Source organism: Salvelinus alpinus, chromosome 28 (assembly GCF_045679555.1).
Source record: "Salvelinus alpinus chromosome 28, SLU_Salpinus.1, whole genome shotgun sequence".
NCBI classification, from domain to species: Eukaryota; Metazoa; Chordata; class Actinopteri; order Salmoniformes; family Salmonidae; genus Salvelinus; species Salvelinus alpinus.
The window spans coordinates 2,377,810-2,392,539 of record NC_092113.1 but is presented as its reverse complement, the minus strand read 5'-3'; the positions used below and the strand labels follow the sequence as shown (position 1 = coordinate 2,392,539).

The 14,730-nt window shown below is 43.5% G+C and overlaps 2 protein-coding genes across 2 annotated transcripts in view; one reads left to right on the top strand and one right to left on the bottom strand.

Annotated features, from left to right (window-relative positions):
• Window positions 1–14,730, top strand: part of LOC139556939 (uncharacterized) — a 244,614-nt gene that overhangs the window by 41,153 nt on the left and 188,731 nt on the right. The window lies entirely within an intron of this gene.
• Window positions 1–14,730, bottom strand: part of LOC139556937 (plexin-D1-like) — a 112,528-nt gene that overhangs the window by 78,637 nt on the left and 19,161 nt on the right. The gene's annotated exons all lie outside the window — the stretch shown is intronic.

Below are 14,730 nucleotides of genomic sequence, written 5' to 3'. Positions count from 1 at the left end.
GAAGGAAAATGTATGTGGATATATTGAAGCAACATCTCAAGACATCAATCAGGAAGTTAAAGCTTGGTCGCAAATGGGTCTTCCAAATGGACAATGACCCCAAGCATAGTTCCAAAGTTGTGTCAAAATGGCTTAAGGACAACAAAGTCAAGGAATTGGAGTGGCCAGTTCTGTGGGCAGAACTGAAAAAGCATGTGCGAACAAGGAGGCCTACAAACATGATTGTTACACCACCTCTGTCAGGAGGAATTGGCCAAAATTCACCCAACTTATTGTGGGAAGCTTGTGGAAGGCTACCTGAAACGTTTGACCCAAGTTAAAACTTTAAAGGTAATGCTACCAAATGCTAATTGAGTGTATGTAAACTTCTGACCCACTGGGAATGTGATGAAATGAATAAAAGCTGAAATAAATCATACCCTCTACTATTATTCTGACATTTTACGTTACTAAAATAAAGTGGTGATCCTAACTGACCTAAGACAGGGAATTTTTACTAGGATTAAATGTCAGGAATTGTGAAAAACTGAGTTTAAATGTATTTGGCTAAGGTGTATGTAAACTTCCGACTTCAACTGTACATTTTTAAAGGGGGAGAAAGGGACGGTCAGAGGGAGGAATGAGACAGAGGCATAGTGAAAGAAACAAGAGTGACAGTGAAAGAGAGAGAGGAAAAAAAAGGGGGAAGTGTGTGAAAAAAAGTGAAAAGCGCTTCACCTAGAAACCTCATCGACACAACTCATCCCACCAAAACGGACAGAATCGACTTTTTTCAACCCACTTTTAATCCAAATCGAATGTCATGGTGAATTTTTTGTTGTTGAGTTCACATTGAATTATCGTTAATTGAATACTCAGCCAAATGTAAATCACAAATAGACGTTGAACTGATGTTTGTGCCCAGTGGGCTGTGAGAGCGCACTCTCAACACACAAACACACCCTTCTGGATACAAACAGACGCAAGGCCCACAGAACCAAGAAATCAGGATTTGCTCCAAACACAGAACAAAATAAGCCTGAATCCAGTTACAGTGTGATGGTGAAACTCTAGTTTACACAGACAGCCTCTCTCAGTCTAACTTGTCTTCCTGCAATTATTAAAGGTCCAATGCAGCCATTTTTATATCAGAATCAAATAATTTCTGAGTAACAATTAAGTACCTTACTGTGATTGACAATTTGAATTGAAAACAAAAAGGAACAAAAATAGCTTATTAGTAAACAGCAATTTCTCAAGTAAGAATTTAGCTAGGACTGTGTGGGAGTGGTCTGAGTAGGGAGGGGAAAACTGAAAATGTCCTGTTATTGGCAGAGAGGTTTAAAACTATCTTTCTTATTGGTCTATTAACAAATTTACCGCATGGTGATGTCACCGTGGAAGGCCAAAACTCCATCCCACCAAAACAAACTGAATCTTCATGCGGTCGTTTCAATCAGCTCTTACACTGAAATGGCATTATCATCAATTTCACAATTTCACAGTATTATTCCAACCTCATAGAGTGGAAATGTATATAAAACACAGGAACACACGTTTTGGACAGCACTTTGCCTTGATGAGAGCAACTTGAAGTGGTTAAAAGTGGATAGAGTATCTGAGGTCTTCCGTTTGTGGCCCTGCACTCTTCCTGTGAGAATGGCACTTAGCTCATTATCACCTTCAACAATACATTCTAACTTCACACCTTCAGACCTCACCGAGGACACAGGGGCATGCAAAAACACACACACATACAACTTCTTACATATCATCTTTGAGATTTAACGTGTAATGAAAAGTACTATATAAATGACATATATTATTATTATACACCTGCATACACACAGACAACCTTGATTTTCACACCTCTAAACCAATCTGACAAGTTCCAACAGTTTGCTGCTCTGAATGCACAAACATACACATTGTCATTTATACGTACGCACACATACATTATACACATTACACTATACACATTACACATGCTGTACATTAGCCACAGCTCTCCACAGGAAAAGCATGAACAGGACCAGCCACAGCGCTAACTTAGCCAATTAGCTTACGTCTACTGCCACACTACATACATTTGACATTTCATACCTTGTCAAGACTTCAACCAGGCTGAATTTAAACTATTCAAATAGATATAAAAAAAAATATTTAACCATCATTCCCCTCACTGAGTACAGAGGGAAAGCTATTCAATTCAATAAACTATATTTACCCCAAATAAACAATGGTTGCTAGTCAAAACATAGCATTGTAGACCACATTAAAAAACATGAGAGACACTGGATATAGCCAACCAACAACATACAGCATATACAAGACAAATATAGGCAATACAGCACCACTCACTGACACCAACGCTGATTTCAATAGCTCTGCCGCCAGAGGCGTCATGACCCACTGCAATTGTGGTACAGTGAGTTATAAGTGAAATAATCTGTCTGTAAACAATTGTTGGAAAAATGACTTGTGTCATGCACCTAACCAACTTGCCAAAACTATAGTTTGTCAAGAAGAAATTTGTGGAGTGTTTGAAAAATTATGTAAACTTCCGACTTCAACTGTATATGTACATATAGTTATTTTCAAAAAAGGATATGGCGGTTGGAAGTGATGCAGACAATTACATTGATACAATCTATCTGCAATATTAAAACTGTTCTACCCCCGCCCCCAAAAAAAGGATTCAGACCCCTTGACTTTTTCCACATTTTGTTACGTTATAGCCTTATTCTAAAATGTATTAAATTGTTTCTTTCCTTCATCAATCTACACACAATACCCCATACTGACAAAGCAAAAACAGTTTTTTAGAAATTTTGGGAAATGCAAATACATTTTTTATTTTTTATTAACATTTACCTAAGTATTCAGACTCTTTACTCAGTACTTTGTTCAAGCACCTTTGGCAGAGATTAGAGCTTCAAGTTTTCTAGGGTATGACACTACAAGCTTGGTACACCTGTATTTGGGGAGTTTCTCCCATTCTTCTCTGCAGATCCTCTCAAGCTCTGTCAGGTTAGATGGGGAGCGTCGCTGCACAGCTATTTTCAGTTCTCTCCAGACATGTTCGATTGAGTTCAAGTCTGGGCTTTGGCTGCGATACTCGAGGACATTCAGAGATTCTTCCCGAAGCCACTCCTGCGTTGTCTAGGCTGTGTGCGTAGGGTCATTGACCTGTTGGACGGTGAACCTTCACCCCAGTCTGAGGTCCTGAGTGCTCTGGAGTAGGTTTTCATCAAGGATCTTTGCTCCGTTGATCTTTCCCTCAATCCTGAATAGTCTCTCAGTCCCTACAGCTGAAAGACATCCCCACAGCATGATGCTGCCACCACCGTGCGTCACCGTAGGGATGGTGCCAGGTTTACTCCAGATGGGATGCTTGGCAATCTGAATCCAAGATGGCGTAGCAGTCGGACGTGTGTTTGTATTGTCCTGTCGCGTGTAAATAGTAAATAGTCTTCGTATTTTTCGTATACATTTCGTATATATTTTAATTTCACTTTCCATCTAGGAACTGAATATACATTCCTACATTCCGCCTCACCCAATGTGGTACGGACCTGCTATTTTTTTTTATACTTTAGAACCGTAACCACAATCAGAAGCTAGCCAGATAACTAGCTACTAGCTAGTAGTCAGTTAGCCACTGCTGCGGTCTTCACCCTCAACTCGGACACAGCCAGCTTCAATACCGGGCCAATACCTGCCAGTCTGCAAGCGCGATATCAACCCAGAGCATATAGGACTGCTTTTTCTCTACCACATCACCGGATTCCTGACGCAAGCTCTGGACAATTACACCGTATCATCACAGCTAGCTAGCTGCAACCGAGTGGCTACTACTGGCTAACACCTCTGTCCCGAAGCAAGCACCAGTTAGCCTTGAGCTAGCCTCGAGCTAGGCCCATCTGCCGGCTAGCTGAAGAGGTCTACCAGCGAATTCTTGGGCTACAATACCAGCTACAAGCTAATTTAGCCTTTTTTTTTTTTTTTTGCCGCTGCTAGTAGCTTTTACCTTCTGCACAGACACCAGCCCTGTTATTAGCCTGGATATTACTCACCAATTTACCAGCATCGGACTGTCTCTCGACAACAACGCCGGATTCCTGCCGTAATCCCTGAGCCACTGCTTCTGATCCTCACAGCTAGCTTGCGGCTAGCGCAGCTAGCGCCACTGCCACGAAGCTAGCACCAGTTAGCAAACACAATTCTACAATTCACAACCTCTCTTTCGCCATCGCCATCTGGCTTGGATTCTCTGTCGACACGACCACGTCTGAGCAGACCCCCTCCGTCTGAGCAGACCACCCCCCGGGCTACTAACTTTAAACGCCGCGAGGCCTCCCTGCTCCATCTACGGCTGCCCCCTGGACACTATGATCACTTGGCTACATAGCTGATGCATGCTTGACTGTCCATTAATTCACGGTACTCCATTCTGTTTATTTGTGTTTTATCTGTCGGCTCTGTGCTTTAACTCAGGATCTGTGTGTAGTTAATCCGACCCTCTCTGCCTAGTCGTCGCCATTTTTACCTGTTGTTGCTGTGTTAGACTAGCACCCTGTTATTGCTGCTGTTATCTTACCTGTTGTTTTAGCTAGCTCTCCCAATCAAGACCTGCAATCACTTTATGCCTTATTGTATGTCTCTCTCAAATATCAATATGCCTTGCATACTGTTGTTCAGGCTAGTTTTCATTATCATTGTTTTGGTTTGCAATGGACCCTGTAGTTCCACTCTCCGTACCTCTGATACCCCCTTTGTCCCACCCCCCACACATGCGGTGACCTCACCCATTGAGACCAGCATGTCCAGAGATACAACCTCTCTTATCATCACCCAGTGCCTGGGCTTGCCTCCGCTGTACCCGCGCCCCTCCATACCCCTGTCTGCACATTATGCCCAGAATCTATTCTACCACGCCCATAAATCTGCTCCTTTTATTCTTTGTCCCCAACGCTCTAGGCGACCAGTTTTGATAGCCTTTAGCCGCACCCTCATCCTACTACTCCTCTGTTCCTCGGGTGATGTGGAGGTAAACCCAGGCCCTGCATGTCCCCAGTCACCCTCATTTGTTGACTTCTGCGATCGAAAAAGCCTTGGCCTCATGCATGTCAACATCAGAAGCCTCCTCCCTAAGTTTGCCTTACTCACCGCTTTAGCACACTCTGCCAATCCTGATGTCCTTGCCGTGTCCGAATCCTGGCTTAGGAAGGCCACCAAAAATTCTGAGATTTCCATACCCAACTATAACACTTTCCGTCAAGATAGAACTGCCAAAGGGGGAGGAGTTGCAATCTACTGCAGAGATAGCCTGCAAAGTTCTGTCATACTTTCCAGGTCTATGCCCAAACAGTTCGAACTTCTAATTTTAAAAATTAATCTCTCCAGAAATAAGTCTCTCACTGTTGCCGCCTGCTACCGACCCCCCTCAGCTCCCAGCTGTGCCCTGGACACCATCTGTGAATTGATCGCTCCCCATCTAGCTTCAGAGTTTGTTCTGTTAGGTGACCTAAACTGGGATATGCTTAACACCCCGGCAGTCCTACAATCCAAGCTTGATGCCCTCAATCTCACACAAATCATCAAGGAACCCACCAGGTACAACCCTAAATCCGTAAACATGGGCACCCTAATAGACATTATCCTGACCAACCTGCCCTCCAAATACACCTCTGCTGTCTTCAATCAAGATCTCAGCGATCACTGCCTCATTGCCTGTATCCGCCACGGGTCCGCGGTCAAACGACCACCCCTCATCACTGTCAAACGCTCCCTAAAACACTTCTGCGAGCAGGCCTTTCTAATCGACCTGGCCCGGGTACCCTGGAAGGATATTGACCTCATCCCGTCAGTTGAGGATGCCTGGTCATTCTTTAAATGTTACTTCCTCACCATATTAGACAAGCATGCTCCGTTCAAAAAATGCAGAACCAAGAACAGATATAGCCCTTGGTTCACTCCAGACCTGACTGCCCTCGACCAGCACAAAAACATCCTGTGGCGAACTGCAATAGCATCGAAGAGCCCCCGCGATATGCAACTGTTCAGGGAAGTCAGGAACCAATACACGCAGTCAGTCAGGAAAGCAAAGGCCAGCTTTTTCAAGCAGAAATTCGCATCCTGTAGCTCTAACTCCAAAATGTTCTGGGATACTGTAAAGTCCATGGAGAACAAGAGCACCTCCTCCCAGCTGCCCACTGCACTGAGGCTAGGTAACACGGTCACCACCGATAAATCCGTGATAATCGAAGACTTCAACAAGCATTTCTCAATGGCTGGCCATGCCTTCCTCCTGGCGACTCCAACCTTGGCCAACAGCCCCGCCCCCCCCGCTGCTACTCGCCCAAGCCTCCCCAGCTTCTCCTTTACCCAAATCCAGATAGCAGATGTTCTGAAAGAGCTGGAAAACCTGGACCCATACAAATCAGCTGGGCTTGACAATCTGGACCCCCTATTTCTGAAACTGTCCGCCGCCATTGTCGCACCCCCTATTACCAGCCTGTTCAACCTCTCCTTCGTATCATCTGAGATCCCCAAGGATTGGAAAGCTGCCGCGGTCATCCCCCTCTTCAAAGGGGGAGACACCCTGGACCCAAACTGTTACAGACCTATATCCATCCTGCCCTGCCTATCTAAGGTCTTCGAAAGCCAAGTCAACAAACAGATCACTGACCATCTCGAATCCCACCGTACCTTCTCCGCTGTGCAATCCGGTTTCCGAGCCGGTCACGGGTGCACCTCAGCCACGCTCAAGGTACTAAACGACATCATAACCGCCATCGATAAAAGACATTACTGTGCAGCCGTCTTCATCGACCTGGCCAAGGCTTTCGACTCTGTCAATCACCATATTCTTATCGGCAGACTCAGTAGCCTCGGTTTTTCTAATGACTGCCTTGCCTGGTTCACCAACTACTTTGCAGACAGAGTTCAGTGTGTCAAATCGGAGGGCATGTTGTCCGGTCCTCTGGCAGTCTCTATGGGGGTACCACAGGGTTCAATTCTCGGGCCGACTCTGTTCTCTGTATACATCAATGATGTTGCTCTTGCTGCGGGCGATTCCCTGATCCACCTCTACGCAGACGACACCATTCTATATACTTCCGGCCCTTCCTTGGACACTGTGCTATCTAACCTCCAAACGAGCTTCAATGCCATACAACACTCCTTCCGTGGCCTCCAACTGCTCTTAAACGCTAGTAAAACCAAATGCATGCTTTTCAACCGTTCGCTGCCTGCACCCGCACGCCCGACTAGCATCATGTGGACATCTATAAGTACCTAGGTGTCTGGCTAGACTGCAAACTCTCCTTCCAGACTCATATCAAACATCTCCAATCCAAAATCAAATCAAGAATCGGCTTTCTATTCCGCAACAAAGCCTCCTTCACTCACGCCGCCAAACTTACCCTAGTAAAACTGACTATCCTACCGATCCTCGACTTCGGCGATGTCATCTACAAAATAGCTTCCAACACTCTACTCAGCAAACTGGATGCAGTTTATCACAGTGCCATTCGTTTTGTTACTAAAGCACCTTATACGACCCACCACTGCGACCTGTATGCCCTAGTCGGCTGGCCCTCGCTACATGTTCGTCGTCAGACCCACTGGCTCCAGGTCATCTACAAGGCTATGCTAGGTAAAGTGCCGCCTTATCTCAGTTCACTGGTCATGATGGCTACACCCACCCGCAGCACGCGCTCCAGCAGGTGTATCTCACTGATCATCCCTAAAGCTAAAACCTCATTTGGACGCCTTTCCTTCCAGTTCTCTGCTGCCTGCGACTGGAACGAATTGCAAAAATCTCTGAAGTTGGAGACTTTTATCTCCCTCAACAACTTTAAAAATCTGCTATCCGAGCAGCTAACCGATCGCTGCAGCTGTACATAGTCCATCTGTAAACTACCCACCCAATTTACCTACCTCACCCCCCATACTGCTTTTATTTATTTACTTTTCTGCTCTTTTGCACACCAGTATCTCTTCTTGCACATGATCATCTGATGATTTATCACTCCAGTGTTAATCTGCTAAATTGTAATTATTAGATTTATTGCCTACCTCATGCCTTTTGCACACATTGTATATAGATTCTCTTTTTTTCTACCATGTTATTGACTTGTTTATTGTTTACTCCATGTGTAACTCTGTGTTGTCTGTTCACACTGCTATGCTTTATCTTGGCCAGGTCGCAGTTGCAAATGAGAACTTGTTCTCAACTAGCCTACCTGGTTAAATAAAGGTAAAAAAAAAAAAAAAAAAAAAAAAATTCAGGCCAAAGAGTTCAAGCTTGGTTTCATAAGACCAGAGAATCTTGTTTTTCATGGTCTAAGAGTCTTTAGGTGCGTTTTGGCAAACTCCAAGCGGGCTGTCATGTGCTTTTACTGAGGAGTGGCTTCTGTCTGGCCATTCTATCATAAAGGCCTGATTGGTGGAGTTCTGCATAGATGGTTGTCCTTCTGGAAGTTTCTCTCATCTCCACAGAGGAAATCTGGAGGTCTGTCAGAGTGACCATCGGGTTTTTGGTCACCTCCCTGACCAAGGCCCTTCTCCCCCGATTGCTCAGTTTGGCCGGGCGGCCAGTTCTAGGAAGCGTCTTGGTGGTTATTAACTTCTTCCATTTAAGAATGATGAAGGCCACTGTGTTCTTGGGGACCTTCAATGCTGCAGAAATGTTTGGTACCCTTCCCCAAATCTGTGCCTGGACACAATCCTGTCTCAGGACTCTACAGACAATTCCTTCGACCTCATGGCTTGGTTTTTGCTCTGACTTGCACTGTCAAATGTGTTACCTTTATAGAGACAGGTGTTTACCTTTCCAAATCATATCCAATCAATTTAATTTACCACAGGTGGACTCCAATTAAGTTGTGGAAACATGTCAAGGATGATCAATGGAAACAGGATGCACCTGAGCTCAACTTCGAGTCTCATAGCAAAGGGTCTGAATACTTATGCAAATAAGGTATTTCTGTTTTTCTTTTTTAAACCTGTTCTTGCTTTGTCATTATGGGGTATTGTGTGTAGATTGATGAAAATGTTTTTATTGAATCAATTTTCTAATACGGCAAAATATTGAAAAAGTGAAAGGGTCTGAATACTTTCTGAAAGCACTGTATATACAGTACCAGTCAAAAGTTTAAACACGCCTAGCCTACTCATTCAAGGGTTTTTCTTTATTTTTTGTATTTTCTACATTGTAGAATAATTGTGAAGACATCAAAACTATGAGATAACACATATGGAATCATGTAGTAACCAAAAAAGTGTTAAACAAATCAAAATATATTTTGCCTTGATGTCAACTTTGCACACTCTTGGCATTCTCTCAACCTGCTTCACCTGGAATGCTTTTCCAACAGTCTTGAAGGAGTTCCCACATATGCTGAGCACTTGTTGGATGCTTTCCCTTCACTCTGTGGTCCAACTCATTCCAAACCATCTCAATTGGGTTCAGGTCGGGTGATTGTGGAGGCCAGGTCATCTGATGCAGCCCTCCATCACTCTCTTTCTTGGTGAAATAGTCCTTACACAACCTGGAGGTGTGTTGGGTCATTGTCCTGTTGAAAAACAAACGATAGTCCCACTAAACGCAAACCAGATGTGATGGTGTATCACTGCAGAATGCTGTGGTAGCCATGCTGGTTAAGTGTGCCTTGAATTATAAATAAATCACTGACAGTGTCACCAGCACCGCACCCCCGCACCATCACACCTCCTCCTCCATGCTTCACGGTGGGAACCACACATGCAGAGATCCTCCATTCACCTACTCTGCGTCTCACAAAGACACGCGGCTGGAACCCAAAATCTCAAATTTGGACTCATCACACCAAAGGACAGATTTCCACTGGTCTAACATCCATTGCTTGTGTTTCTTGGCCCAAACAAGTGTCTTCTTCTTATTGGTGTCCTTTAGTAATGGTTTCTTTGCAGCAATTTGACCATGAAGGCCTGATTAACGCAGTCTCCTTTAAACAATTGATGTTGAGATGTGTCTGTTACTTGAACTCTCTGAAGCATTTATTTGTGCTGCAATTTCTAAGGCTAATAATTCTAATGAACGTATCCTCTGCAGTAGAGGTCACTCTGGATCTTTCTTTCCTGTGGTGGTCCTCATGAGAGCCAATTTCACCATAGCGTTTTTGCGACTGCACTTGAAGAAACTTTCAAAGAAATGTTCCTGATTGACTGACGTTGATGTCTTAAAGTAATGATGGACTGTCGTTTCTCTTTGCTTATTTGAGCTGTTCTTGCCATAATACGGACTAGGTATTTAACCAAATAGGGTTATCTTCTGTATACCAACCCTACCTTGTCACAACACACCTGATTGGCTCAAATGCATTAAGGAAAGAAATTCCACAAATTAACTTTTAACAAGGCACACCAGTTAATTGAAACGCATTCCAGGTGACTACGTCATGAATTCAGACTACCTGATGCACATTCAGATGTCATAAACCAGTCCTGCAGAGCTCTCCCTGTACTATGCCGTGCCTTGATTGTATTACTGTTGAAGATATCTGGAAATGTGCACGTACACCCTGGCCCATCTACTGTTGCTAGCCCCAATTCTGACTTGTGCTCTGATATCTGCTACACTGATTTCTGCTATCGTAAAAGCCTGGGTTTTCGGCACGTTAACACCAAAAGCTTATTACCTAAAATGGATCAATTGAAAGTGTGGATTCACAGCTCCAATCCAGATGTGTTGGTCATTACTGAGACCTGGTTAAGAAAGAGTGTTTTGAATGCTGATGTTAACCTTTATTGTTACACAGATCTTCCCAAGGTGGAGGAGTGGCAATCTTTACCAAGGTTAACCTTCAGTGCTCGGTTGTCTCCAAGTCTGTCCCCAAACAATTTGCTGGCTTTAAGTATGAAACTTTCAAATAGCTCTTTGTTGACTGTTGCTGGGTGCCATCGTCCTCCATCAGCACCGGCCTGTACCCTACCTGCACGAAGCTCTCTCCTGGCCCCTTTACACTAAGTCTGAATTTGTCCTGCTAGGTGACCTAAACTGGGACATGCTTAAACCACCTGACCAAGTCCTAAAGCAATGTGACTCCCTAAATCTTTCTCAGATTATCACCAATCCCACAAGGTATGACTCCAAACACCCAGAAAAGGCTACTCTCCTCGATGTTATACTCACAAATAATCCTGATAGGTATCAGGCTGGTGTTTTCTGAAATGACCTTAGTGATCACTGTTTACAGCCTGTGTTTGTAATGGCTGCTCAGTGAAACGACCTGTCCTGATTTGTCATAGACGCTTGCTAAAAAACTTTAATGAGCAAGCCTTCCTTCATGAACTGGCCTCTGTAAAATGGTATAGAATCAGCTTGATCCCCTCTGTCGAAGACGCTTGGACCTTCTTTTTGGATATTTTCAGTGGTATTGTTAACAAACATGCCACCATAAAGAAAATGATAATTAAAAACAGGTTCAGCCCCTGGTTCGAATGTGATTTTGCAGAGTTACTCTATCCCAAGAATTGCATTTGGCGAAAAGCTCGGCACACGCATTCTCAGGCTGACCGGCAAATGAGAAATAAGTGCACTCAGGCTATCCGGAAGGCCAAAGTTAGTTACTTTAAGGAGCAGTTCTCTCTCTGCTGGTCTAAACCCAAGAAGTTCTGGAAAACAGTTAAAGACCTGGAGAATAAACCGTCCTCCTCATAGCTGCCCATGTCCCTTAATATTGATGATGTGGTTGCTATTGACAAGAAGCACATGTCTGAGCTCTTTAATCACCACTTCTTTAAGTCAGGATTCCTATTTGACTCAGACATGCCTCCTTGCCCATCCAACATTTCCTCATTTCCCACCCCTTCTAATGCGACTATCCCCGATGCTTCTCCCTTTTTCCCCCTGCCCCACTACAAAGTTTCTCCCTGCAGGCAGTCACTGAGTCCGAGGTGCTAAAGGAGCTCCTTAACATCTAGGTCAAATGGTTTAGACCCTTTCTTCTTTAAGGTTGCTGCTCCTATCATTGCAGAGCCTATCTCCAACCTTTTTAACCTGTATCTCCTCTCTGGGGAGGTTCCCATTTCTTGGAAGGCAGCCACAGTCCAGCCTTTATTTAAAGGGGTTGATCAAGCTGATCCTATCAGTTTATCAAAAGTTTTGGAAAAACTTGTCAATAATCAACTGACTGGCTATCTTGATGTCTATAGTATTCTCTCGGGTATGCAATCTGGTTTCCGCTCATGTTATGCATGTGTAACTGCAACCTTAAAGGTCCTCAATGATGTCATCATTGCCCTTGATTCTAAGCAATATTGTGCTGCTATTTTTATTGACTTGGCCAAAGCTTTTGATACGGTAGACCATTCCATTCATGTGGGCCGGCTAAGGAGTGTTGGTGTCTCTGAGGGGTCTTTGGGCTGGTTTACTAACTACCTCTCTCAAAGAGTACAGTGTATAAAGTCAGAAAATCTGCTGTCTCAGCCACTGCCTGTCACCAAGGGAGTATCCCAAGGCTCAACCCTAGGTCCCACGCTCTTCTCAATTTACATCAACAACATAGCTCAGGCATTTATATGCAGATGATACAGTCTTATACTCAGCTGCCCCCCCCCCCCCCCCCCCCCCGGATTTTGTGTTAAATGCTCTACAACAAAGCTTTCTTAGTGTTCAACAAGCTTTCTCTACCTCTTTCTCTATTCAGCTTGTTCTGCACACCTCCAAAACAAAGGTAATGTGGTTTGGTAAGAAGAATGCCCCTCTTCTCACAGGTGTTATTACTACCTCATACAAGTACTTGGGAGTATGGCTAGACGGTGCACTGTCCTTCTCTCAGCACATATCAAAGCTGCAGGCTAAAGTTAAATCTAGACTTGGTTTCCTCTATCGTAATCACTCCTCTTTCACCCCAGCTGCCAAACTAACCCTGATTCAGATGACCATCCTACCCATGCTAGATTACGGAGACATAATTTATAGATCGGCAGGTATAGATCGGCTAGATGTTCTTTACCATTCGGCCATCGGATTTGCCACCAATGCTCATTATAGGACACATCACTGCACTCTACACTCCTCTGTAAACTGGTCATATCTGTATACCCATCACAAGACCCACTGGTTGATGCTTATTTATAAAACCCTCTTAGGCCTCACTCCCCCTATCTGAGATATCTACTGCAGCCCTCATCCTCCACATACAACACCCGTTCTGCCAGTCACATTCTGTTAAAGGTCCCCAAAGAACACACATCCCTGGGTCGCTCTTCTTTCAGTTCGGTGCAGCTAGCAACTGGAACGAGCTGCAACAAACACTCAAACTGGACTGTTTAATCTCAATCTCTTCATTCAAAAACTCAATCATGGACACTCTTACTGACAGTTGTGGCTGCTTTGTGCGAGTATTGTTGTCTCTACCTTCTTGACCTTTGTGTTGTTGACTGTGCCCAATAATGTTTGTACCATGTTTTGTGTTGCTACCATGTTGTGTTGCTACCATATTGTTGTTATGTTGTGTTGCTACCATGCTTTGTTGTCATGTGTTGCTGCCTTGCTATGTTGTTGTCTTAGGTCTCTCCTTATGTAGTGTTGTGTTGTCTCTCTTGTTGTGATGTGTGTTTTGTCCTATATTTATATTGCATTTATTTACTTATTTATACATTTTGTTTATCTTTTTAATTTTAATTTTATTAATATATATATTTTTTAATTTAATTTGTATTTATTTTTATCCCAGGCCCCCGTCCCCGCAGGAGGCCTTTTGCCTTTTGGTAGGCTGTCATTGTAAATAAGAATTTGTTCTTAACTGACTTGCCTAGTTAAATAAAGGTTAAATAAATAAAAAATACAAAAATTAAGGTGGTTAAGAGAATTCCAAGTGTGCAAAGCTGTCATCAAGGCAAAAGGTGGCTACTTTGAAGAATCTCAAATGTAAAATATATTTTGATTTGTTTAACCCTTTTTTGGTTACTACATGATTCCATGTGTCATTTCATAGTTTGTCTTCACTTTTACTCTACATTGTAGAAAATAGTAAAAATTAAGAACTTCTGGAATGAGTAGGTGTGTCTTTTGACTGGTACTGTATATATAATATTTTTTGTTGTTGTTTCTCTTTAATACTACTAGCCACCTAGACATTTTATGAAGTTGTCTTTAGCTAGCCCAGATAGGTTCCCAATCTCCCAACCTCATAACTAGCTACCAAGAAGCCATTTCAGGCTATCAATCAAGTTAGTGTAGCTAGCTTGTCTAACTATCTTAGCAGGCAAGCAATAACTACATGTACTGAATAAGACTCACATTCTTTGAAATCTTTTATCCAGATTGTAATAGACATGCAGAGAAGCATACTTAGTTTCTTTGAAAAAAGAACCACCAGTCAGGAGGATACAGACAGCTCAAGAGGTATGCTTAGATGTGCGGAACAATAGACATATTTTTTACATAGAATTAATCATAATGATTAGGGCTCTTCATTGCAGGAAAAGTCTTTGAAAAATGCAAAATTCTCCAATTTACGGACAGCCATAGGACCACCCCCCAGCCATCATCACAGACGTTGTGCCTCCTCAGATTTTTGGGGTGTATACACCCCTGTCTGCCACCCTTCCGGCCTCGAGCTGCATGTGTGGTGAGAGAATTCCAGTGAGACTACAGATGACATTTGGCCGACATTTGAGTGATGCAAGTGACTTGGCAAAGAACTCTGCTCAGGGACGGGGATGATTGCGTGCCTCAAATTTCACAGTTATGATCCT